The 10464-nt window shown below is 34.3% G+C and overlaps 1 pseudogene; it reads right to left on the bottom strand.

Annotated features, from left to right (window-relative positions):
- Positions 1-7339: 7339 nt before the first annotated feature.
- On the bottom strand, positions 7340-7439 carry LOC141510620 (U6 spliceosomal RNA; annotated as a pseudogene).
- Between the last annotated feature and the right edge of the window lie 3025 nt (positions 7440-10464).

Raw genomic sequence — 10464 nt, 5'->3', positions numbered from 1 at the left:
TGATGTCTGTGTCTTCCTATAAGTCTTTCAACTTCTCCTCTAAGAATTTGGATGCTATATCATTGGGTACATGCATATTTAGTATTGAAATTACTTTATTATCTATGGTACCTTTTAGGAGAATATAGTTTCTTTCCTTTTCTCTTTTAATGATAACTATTTTTGCACGTGCTTTATCTGAGATAAGAATAACTACCCCTGTTTTTTTTCACATCAGTTGAAGCAAGATATATTTTGCTCCAACATTTTACCTTTACTCTATATGTATCTCTCTACTTCAAATGAGTTTCTTGTAAGCAGCATATTGTAGGATTCTGGTTTTGAATCAACTTTGCTATTCACTTATGTTTTAAGGGAGAGTTCATCCCATTCACATTCAAAATTATATTTGCTAACTCTTTATTGCCCTCCATGTTATCTTCCCTTTGTATTTTTCCCCTTTTTTTTTCACTTTATCCATATTCCCTGGTATTTTGTTTCTTAATACCACCACCTTCAGTTTGTTTGCCCTCCTATATCAAACTCCCCTCCCCTTATTTTTCAACTTTCCCTTTGCCCCTTCTTCCTTCCCCTCCTTCTGTTGGTTCCCCCTTTCCTGCCCCTCCCAATTTCCCCTTTCAACACTTTAAATTTAAGATAAGTTTCTTAACTTAACTGAGTGTATGTATGTTAATTTATAAGCCAATCTGATGAGAGTAAGATTCAGGTAGTTCTTACCTCCCCCCTTCTTCCCCTCTATTGCAATAAGTCCTTTGTACCTCTTAATGTAATAAGATTTACCCCATTCAGTCTCCTCCATCCTCCCATGTCTTTACTGTCCCCCTTTTTAAGGAAGCATTTTTTTAAATCATTCTATCTGAGTCACGGAAAGGTCATGAGTGTCCATCACTTCTGGCTAAGTACATTTTCTCTACTAGAATTACAATTATTGAGAGTTATTAGAGTTATTACCATTCTCCCAGGTAAGGATATAACCAGTTTCATCTTGTTGGATAGCAGTTTCTCAAATAAGTCATGAGTGTCCATCTCTTCTGGCCAATTAAATTCTCTCTAATAGAGTTATAATTCTCTAGAGTTATTAAAGTTATAGCTAGTCTCATCTTATCTGATAACAGTTTTTTTTTCTTCCTCCTAACTTTTTTTTTATTTTTACCTATTCATGTATCTCTTGAGTTTCCTGTTTGAAATCCAAATTTTCTGTTAAACTCTTGTCTTTTCATCAGGAAAAATTGGAAGCATTCTATTTTATTAAATGTCCATCTTTTACCCTGGAAGAGAATACTCAGATTTTCTGGATAATGAATTCTTGGCTACATTCCAAGCTCCCTTGCTTTTCAGAATATTGCATTCCATGCCCTTCAATCCCTTAATGTTAATGCTACCAGGTCCTGTATAATCCTTACTGTGGCTCCTGGGTATCTAAATTGTTTCTTTCCTGCTGCTTGCAGGATTTTCTCTTTTATTTGATAGTTCTGGAACTTGGCTACAATATTCCTTGGTGTTTTCATTTTAGGATTCCTTTCTGGAGGAGATTGATTTATTCTTTCAATAACTATGTTGTTCTCTGGTTCCATGATATCAGGGCAGTTTTCTATCACTAAATCCTGTAATACTAAGTCCAGGCTTTTTTTTTTTGTCTTCAGTGTTTTCAGGAAGACCAATAATTCTTAGGCTATCTCTCTTGGATCTTTTCTCAATATCAGTGGTTTTGCTGATGATATATTTTACAATTTCTTCTATTTTTTTCAATTTTTTCTTTTAACAGATTTTTATTGTCTCATGAAGTCATTTGTTTCCACAGACACCTTCCTTTTTTTTTTAAGGAAGAATTTTCTTCATTTACTTTTTGCAATTCCTTTTCCAATTGGTCAATTCTATTTTTGTATCAATTGAGGTTCTGAGAGAACTGTTTTCTTTTTACATTTGTCCAATTGTATTTTCCAAGGATCTGTTTTCTTATGACAAGGTGTTAATCTTCTCTTGGGTTTCTTTTCCCAAATTTTCCAAACTTTTCAATTGATCTTTAAACTCCCTCCTAATTTCTTCAAGGAAGTCTTTCTGTGCTGGATAACAAATTATATACTCGCCAGAGGTTCTACGTCTCTCTAAGTCAGGATCTTTTCCTCCTAGGATTTTTTTCTATGGATCCCCCTTTCCACTGGCTTTTCTTCATTTGCCTAAGATCTTGTGTTGGGGGAGGGGCTGGTTCACAGAGATTTGATGTTGGTTTCCCCAGAGTCTTTACTCACTGGGTTTAGTAACTCCACCTGGGCCAGCCAGTAGGGGGTTCTAGAGGCTTTGTTCACAGTGTGTAATATCTCCTCCTGGCTAGTAGGAGGTGCTAGACATTGGAACTTAGCCTCCAGCCCTTCTGGTACATCCCAGACTGCCAGTCCTACTACCATGACTCTACTCTCTTGGTTGTTTATGACAGAGAAATCCCCTGGGGCTGATCTTAGGCTAGTCAGGTTCTTACCCCATCCCCACTGGCTGTCTGCTCTCTGTGCTTGGCATACCCATTATCCCTGAAGACAGACCTTGAGGTAGGTGTTGTTCTCCTAGCTTCTCTTTCTGGGTTTTGTCGATTGGATTTCTAATAAAAGGTTTGCTTCATATTATATATGAGGGAAGATCAGGGGATCTTAGCACTGGGTCTGGTTTCCCTCCATCATCTTGGCTGGAAGTCCTCAAATATATAGCATTTTCACAATATGGATCAAAATGAAAAGAATGCTTCCCAACAGCAGATTTCAATTAATTTCAGGTCTGCATTTCTCTGCATTTTCTCTGCATAGTCATCTTAGAGAATTTTATAGGGCAGTAAGAGATTAAATAATTTGCTAGGATCATTTAAACCTGTTTGTCTCAGTTTACTCATCTGTAAAATGAGCTAAAGAAAAAATTGGCAACCCAATTTCTTTGATAAGAAAATCTCAAATGGGGGCGGCAGGTCTCAAAGATCTTGGACACTTTCTTTTCTCTGGACTTTTAATATCTCTATTCTCTCCTATTCCTCTTCTATCTTATCTAAGCAGTCCCCATTCTCCTTTGCTAGTCTATCATTCATGCTCCCTTTCTAACTGTGTTTGTGCCCTGAGATTTGGTACTGTGCTCTTGTCACTTTGCACTCTGCTCCAATTTAATGATACCATCACTCAGGCTCAGATATCATAACTCAACTGATTGCTCTAAGAACTATATTTCCAACTGTAATATGTATCCTGAACTCCAGTTGTGTAACATTAACTCCATATTAAATATTTCAGACTAAGTGTAGACATTTTAAAGTCATTTCCAAAATCATTATACTGCTAGTTACTCAAATTTGTATGCTACCATTCTAGTCTTTTTGTATATTAATTCCTCTATGACCTACCAATTTACTTGTTGATTTATACATATAATTTTCCTTCTCCCATACTTGTATCATTGTGCTGGGTCCTCCTATGAGTACTTAGAAGGCTCTCCTTCATCATCTTAACCTTTGGAATACCTGATTTTCCCTCAGGATTCAGTTTTTAAGAATTAACTCAAATACCACCATTTACAAGAAGTCTTTCTAGAAGTTAGTTCTCTCTAAAAACTGTCCTTTAATTTTATAGAAGATAGTCCTGGACAGAGTGCAGGGTTTGAAGTCAAAACCATCTGATTTCAAATATAGTCTCAAACATTTATTAGTTATATAACCCTGGACAATTCACTTAACCCTGTTTTCCTGTTTCCTTATCTGCAAAATGAGCTGAAGAAGGAAAAACAGACTATTCTGTTTGCCAAGGAAGTCCCAAATGTAGTCATGAAGAATCAAATATGATTGAAACAACTGAGCAACAAAAAATTCATTTTATAGTATATATGCATATACATATAGGCATGTATATATAATAAACATATACAAACAAATATATATTCACATGCATATATATACATATAGTATAAGATACTTAGAAGATAAATCTCTTCAGATGAAAAGGAAATATTATCTAGAGGGGAAAAGCAATCCCTTTTGTATCAGTTAATCTGGCTTCAAACATTAGCTCTGTCATTTACTAGCTTTGTGTTCTTGGGCAAATCATTAAACCTCTCTTGGATTATTTTTCTTTTTCTATACAATTAGGGACAAACTAGGTGCTCTCTAGGCTCTCAGGTATTAATAAATACATGATTCATTGACCTGGAGATACTTTTCAATTGGAATCTATTTGCAAAATATTTCATGAAACAATGTTAGGAAAAAATCGATTCAGTCTTTTCTAAACAATGATAAGTTATGTGGAAGATGCTGCTCCATCTGGGACCTCCATCATTGGTCACAATAAAAGAAAACCTCATAGTCATTATAAGTCCGGGTGTGTTCGAAGAGATATCATTATCCTACAGAATTCAGATTTTTTTAAAGGAAAGAAAAAAAGTATAGCTTTACTTAGGAAAAAAAATGGTCTTTGAAAAATGTAGTATCCCAAAGAAAGTAAATCCAAAGAAATGCTTAACTTAATTTTTTAAAGGATTTGTAGCCAGATACTTTTCAGCTAGGTGGTACAATGGATAGAGCACTGGGCCTGGAATCAGGAATACCTGAATTCAAATCGTGCCTTAGTCATGAGACCATGGTCAATGCCTTTAACCCTGTTTGCTCAATTTCCTCATAGAAAAAAATGAGATAGAGAAGGAAGTGCTAAACTACTCCAGTATCTTTGCCAAGAAAATCCCAAATGGGTCATAAAGAGTTGTGCACAACTGAGCACCACAATAATTCCTTATTTTTTTTAAATATTTCTTTCCATCAAGTTCTATTTTAGAATCATAGATTTAGAGTTGGACAGAACCTTAGAGGTCATCTGGTCTAATAACCTGCATCCATTTTAATGATGAGAAAACTGAGGCCTAGAGAGGTTAAGTCGCTGTCTTAAGGTATTGCAGGAAATAGGTAATTGAACCTTAATTTGAACCAGATCTATCACTCTTTTCCACTATACTACACTTTGACATCTTACAGTATTAACTGCTCTGATTCCAATCAATCTTGAATTCTATCCCTTACTAAGCTTTGTTCTGGTTTATTGAATAACATAATAAGAGAAACTTGCAATTGAAAGGAAGGACCTTTGAAGCAATCTTGTTTAACCTATTTGTGATCAAGAAATCATTCTATAAGGAGTCATCCAATCATTACTTGAAGATCTGTAAAATGGTAAACCCACTGCCTCTGGAAGCAGCACAATCTTCTTTAAGACAGCTCTATTTATTATGTTGTTGATATTGTCATTGTTTTAATTAAGCCTAAAGCTCCCTATCACATTTTACCCTCTGGGGTGAAATAAAAGAAAGCTAATGGCTCATCTGCATAATTCTTCAGATTCTTGAAATATTTTTATCATTTTCCCTTCTCACTCTGCCCTTCAAGTCCTGTTCATCATCCTTGATTCCTTGAAGCAATCATTTCTTGGCATGTTCTCTAGTCCAACCATCATTTGGGTTTCTTTCTCTTGAAAGTGCTCTAGATTACTTATGTCCTTTCTATTCCAGATTAACTCAAGTTTGTGACTTTTTGGGTTTGGACAGCTCAAAGTGAGTATAAATAGCAATTATATCTGTTCTGATCAGAAACTCTGAGGCTTTTCCCCTTCTAGGCTGATTTTCTTTGTTCATTCTTTGTTGCATTTCTTTCCTGACCTTAATCACTGAATGACCTTGTCTCAGACAAATTGAAATCTGGGAAAGACAACTTAAAAAGTCCAAGGTCTCCCGCTTCATCAAAGGTCATCTTAGTTGTCCTGATCAATGTCTTACCACTGAACCCAGATAGTTCCAGAGAAGAAAGTGAGACTGGTGACTTTGCACAGTCATCCCTCACTTAAGTCCAATTCACTAACATATATCATGGCATAACCTCCCTAGTGCCGTGGCTATCTTTGAGCACTAAGGACAAATAACAGAAACAACAGCAATAGCAACTCTTCAGAACTATCATTCAAGAAATCAAATATGAAAAGCTCACAGGACAAAAAATAAATTATCCTAACTTCTTAAAAAAATAAATAATTAAAGATGGAGGAGGAGGAAGAGAAAAAGGAACAGATGATGATGATGATGATGATGATGATGATGGAGAAAACAGTATGAGTCCCTAAATTCTACTAGAATTGGTAGCTTTTATACATGCACACACACACACACACACACACACACACACACACACACACACACACTCATAAACAAATAATGTATAGTCCATATTGAGAATATAAATAGACTATGTAACCTTTAGGGTTATCTCCTTAAAATACACATACATGTTCTCCATGACCACATTCACTTAGACAATGAGAAAAAATTCATTTATAAAAAGTGACACAGGTTCAAAAACTACCATCATCAGTAAGCAAGGGGTACTTTTTTAAAACATATTTTCATTTATTTTAAAATCCATAAATGTCACCAGAGGGAAGAGAAAGGAGAACTACAGTTTGAAGATGGTTATTTGTCATTCAAACCAGTTGCCCCAGTAAGGTCCCCAATTCTAGTTCTGCCTAAGATATGTTACATTAAAATGTTCCTCATTTATTCACAAAAAAAGTCTGGAACATTCCAGATTTAGTCTGACTGGATTACAAAATATAGGAGAACTGTTACTGTTTAATTGCAGTAAAGCAGGTTAACTTGAGCAAAAAAGAAAAGTATCAGTTGGAGGTAGAATAATTTATATAGTACTTTAATGTTTGCAAAGCTCTTATATGCATTATCTCAATTGAATCTCATAATAATCCCATGAAGTAGGTACTAGTATTCCTATTTTTATAGAGGAGGAGACTGAGGTCTAAAGGAATTTAATAACTTGCCCATAAACATACAACCAGTAATTATGAGAAGCAGATTTTCCTTACTTCAAAATCAGTCATACCCTCAATCAAACCATACTACCACAAATTAGCTGCTTATAAGTAAAAAGGGCCTTCCTGCCATTTATTCCAGTGCCTTCATTTAATATATAAGGAAAGGGAGGCCATATTTGGGAAATATCTTGTCCAAGTCATTGAACCAGATATAGGATTAAAATCCAGATCCTACTCCCAGTATACAAAAAAATGTATTGAATTATCTTTATGTAAAAGAAAAAATGTGGGAAAAAAGTAAAAAGCACATGACCCATTAGAGGTGTCTTAATGTTATTCTCCCTTTCTCCCTTTCCCTCTCCATTCTTTTCTCCATTCTTTCCCTCTTTCTTTTGTTTCTTCTTTCCATCCTTCTTTACTGATAGTACTAAAGTCAAGGTAGGCAATAAGACATTCTCACAAAACATTATATAACTCATCATATGTTATTTTATAATATTGGATTCCACAAAAATAAGGAATGGTTAACGAATTTGCTTGTAATTCTTGCATAGGAGCCATGCTAATCTCTGTATCCTCCCAATTTTAGTGTATGTGTTGCTGAAGCAAGGCCTATTATCTAATATTATAACATAATATTTCATGCATGTGAGAAATTTACAAAATAAAATTCTATGTGAGTTGCATGGTAAAAGTTATCATCAAAAGTGATCCTGAGGGGTGATTAGGTGGCACAGTGCATAGAGCACCCAACCCTAGAGTCAGGAGTACCTGAGTTCAAATCTGGCCTCAGACATTTAATAATTACCTAGCTGTGTGGCTTTGGACAAGCCACTTAACCCCATTGCCTTGCAAAAAAAATTTTTTTTAAATGTGATCCTGGAAGATTCCCTGAAGAGAGAGACATTTGAGATAGGCTTGATATGAGAATAAAAAAGAGATGGAAAATATCCCAACTGTATGTTACATAGAGAGAGAAAGGGCATGAAGGAAGAAAAACTCAGAAAGTGTTACGGGCACATACTCAACCAATTAAATAACAGTGTAAAGTGCTTGAAGAGAAAAAAAGAATGAAAATGATAAGCAGTGACAGATTGCAAAAATCCTTAAATGCCAAATACATTGAAGTATAAGAACAATCAAATTTCAATCAGAATTTAGTTACATGTAGTGGGGGTATGTGAGGTTAAATGAGGCAAGTACCCTGACCTTCAAGAGCTTACAGACTAGTAGGAGAAATCACATGTATGGAATTAAAATGAATTTACATTTAAATATAAGTATATATGAGAAGAACATAGTACTATGAAATTCATAGTTGATCACTTCCCTACTCTAATTCCCAGTCTAGGAAAGTTTAAGTTTCAACAAGAAGAGTTGAAGCCTGCATTGACTTGAAAATTCAATTAACCACAACACCCCATTCCCCAACTCCCTAAGCATCCAGTTAATCAAGGTTTACTGTAGTTGTATTTACCATTCATTAAGTAGCTATTTAATGATGAAGCAGCAGTAAAAGGACTTCAATTTCTGAGAATCCTGTATTTCTATATACTAAGGTTCCATTGATATAGAATCCTATAAGAATTGATTTTATTTATTTATAATAATAATTTATTTATAATATTTATAATTTATAATATAATAGCACAGCATCAACAAACTTCAGTGACTCATAAGATATCTTAAAGCTCTAAAAGTTATGATACAGTAAGCCTGTGATCTTGGCAGTTTGGCTCCTTAATGCAAAGATTAATTTATATTCATATTTGTATCCCCTCCTGTGCTTAACCCAGTGGTTTAAGGAATTGCTAATATTCCAATGGATCTCTGATCTCATCAATGTGGGTGTAGTGCAGAATACAACATTTATTTCTTCTACTCTTTTCAACTCATTTCCATGTCTTCCCATAAATCCTCTTTAGGACACTAATGAATCAAACACAAATATTTGTTATATGCCTACTGCTTACTAGACATTATATTATTCTATAATAATACAATATCCAAAGAGAAGTTTTGCTCTGATAAAGCATCTGGAAAAAATGATTGGATCAAAGGTAGTATATTCCCCCAACTCCAATTTCATTTTACACATGAGGAAACTGAAGATCAAAGGAGTGAAGTTACTCAACCAGAAGTCATATAGGTAATAAATAGCAAACCTATGTCTTCTGATTCATAAAATATTTAGTAACTATAAAGGGCTTTCTATACAATTGTTAATTCCTCCATAGATTGTAAGCCTTTGAAAGGCAAGGACAGTCTTTTGTCTCCTTTTGTAAGCCCTGCAGTTCATAAAGTACCTAACACATCATAAATATGTATTGATTAATTAAGCTAATCATGGAAAGGTGCCAATAGCTAATATTTCCACAGTGTCCCAAAAGTCTTAGTGCAAATTCAAACTGAAAAACTTTAAAATTTGGGTCACACTTTAGAAACAGTTACTTGATTCTCACAATAATTTTTAAAAAATCAGGAAATGAAATATTTACTCTTCTAAAATCTCAGAAACTAGTGTGCAGAATTACTCATAAATTATGCAATAGGGATTACAGAACCATAGAACCATAGTTGGAAAGATCTATGAGGCCATCTAGTCTAGTATATTCATTTTTAAAGATTAAGAAACTGAGACCCAGAGTGGCAAAGTGATTTACTCAAGGTCACATAAGTGGGAAGCTGATTTGAAGACATTTCTTCAGACTCTTTACTTTCATCATTTCTTTACAGTTGTATGCCTTGCAAAATAAAATTAATTTGCACAGAACTGCAATAGTATATCTTAAGTCTGTTGCCACTGACCGTGGATATATATGTTCTGGGAAACACATCTATAATGTCATTGCTGTATTTCTGTCTTTGCATTGTTCATCTTTGTAAGATCAGCAAATAAGTATTTTATTTCTTCAGTTATTTGGAAGCCATAACACTGTACTCTTTGGCTTGTGATCACTCCATAAGAAAATAAAAATAACATTATTATTCTGGAAGAAAAGAAGCAGTTTAGGGAGAAATTTAAGCCAAATGCAAAAACAGTGAGTATGTGAGCAAATCAAAAGAAACTTGAAATTTCTAATTTCAATAGCATTGAAATATATGGATGGATATCTTAGTCATTTTTAAAAGCATAAGGGAGAATTATATTAATTAATTCTACATATAGAAAATAAATCACAAGTAAAACACAATTCTATAAAGTACTCTTCTGTTGTATTTTTTAAATCTACCACATTGCATTCTGGAGACCAAATTTCTATGCAGGTTTAAGTAAGGAAATAATTTCACTTTTTATTTCAACTGTAAATTTAAAAAATATATAATACTTTTCTGAACTGATGGATGTATCTGTGATAGAGCATGTTGGTTGGGCTTGCTAATTGCAAGTATACTAACATCTCCAAGTTCCTTCATCCTTAAAATAGGGATAATGATATCTCTATTATTTATGAAATAAGACTATTATGAGGCTCAAATGGAATAATGGATGAGTAACCTATTGGCTGAGGAAACTGGAGTATGACAAGAGATGTATGCCTGTGGGTCAGAAAAGCAACATTTAGTATATTCTTAACTTCAATTCAAAGCGTCTAACAGTAGGGAAGAAGCAATGTCCTATATTCTCTTCCTA

This window comes from Macrotis lagotis, chromosome 1, assembly GCF_037893015.1.
Source record: "Macrotis lagotis isolate mMagLag1 chromosome 1, bilby.v1.9.chrom.fasta, whole genome shotgun sequence".
Lineage (NCBI taxonomy): Eukaryota > Metazoa > Chordata > Mammalia > Peramelemorphia > Peramelidae > Macrotis > Macrotis lagotis.
The sequence above is the reverse complement of the archived record's forward strand: the minus strand, read 5'-3'. Positions and strand labels throughout refer to the sequence as shown.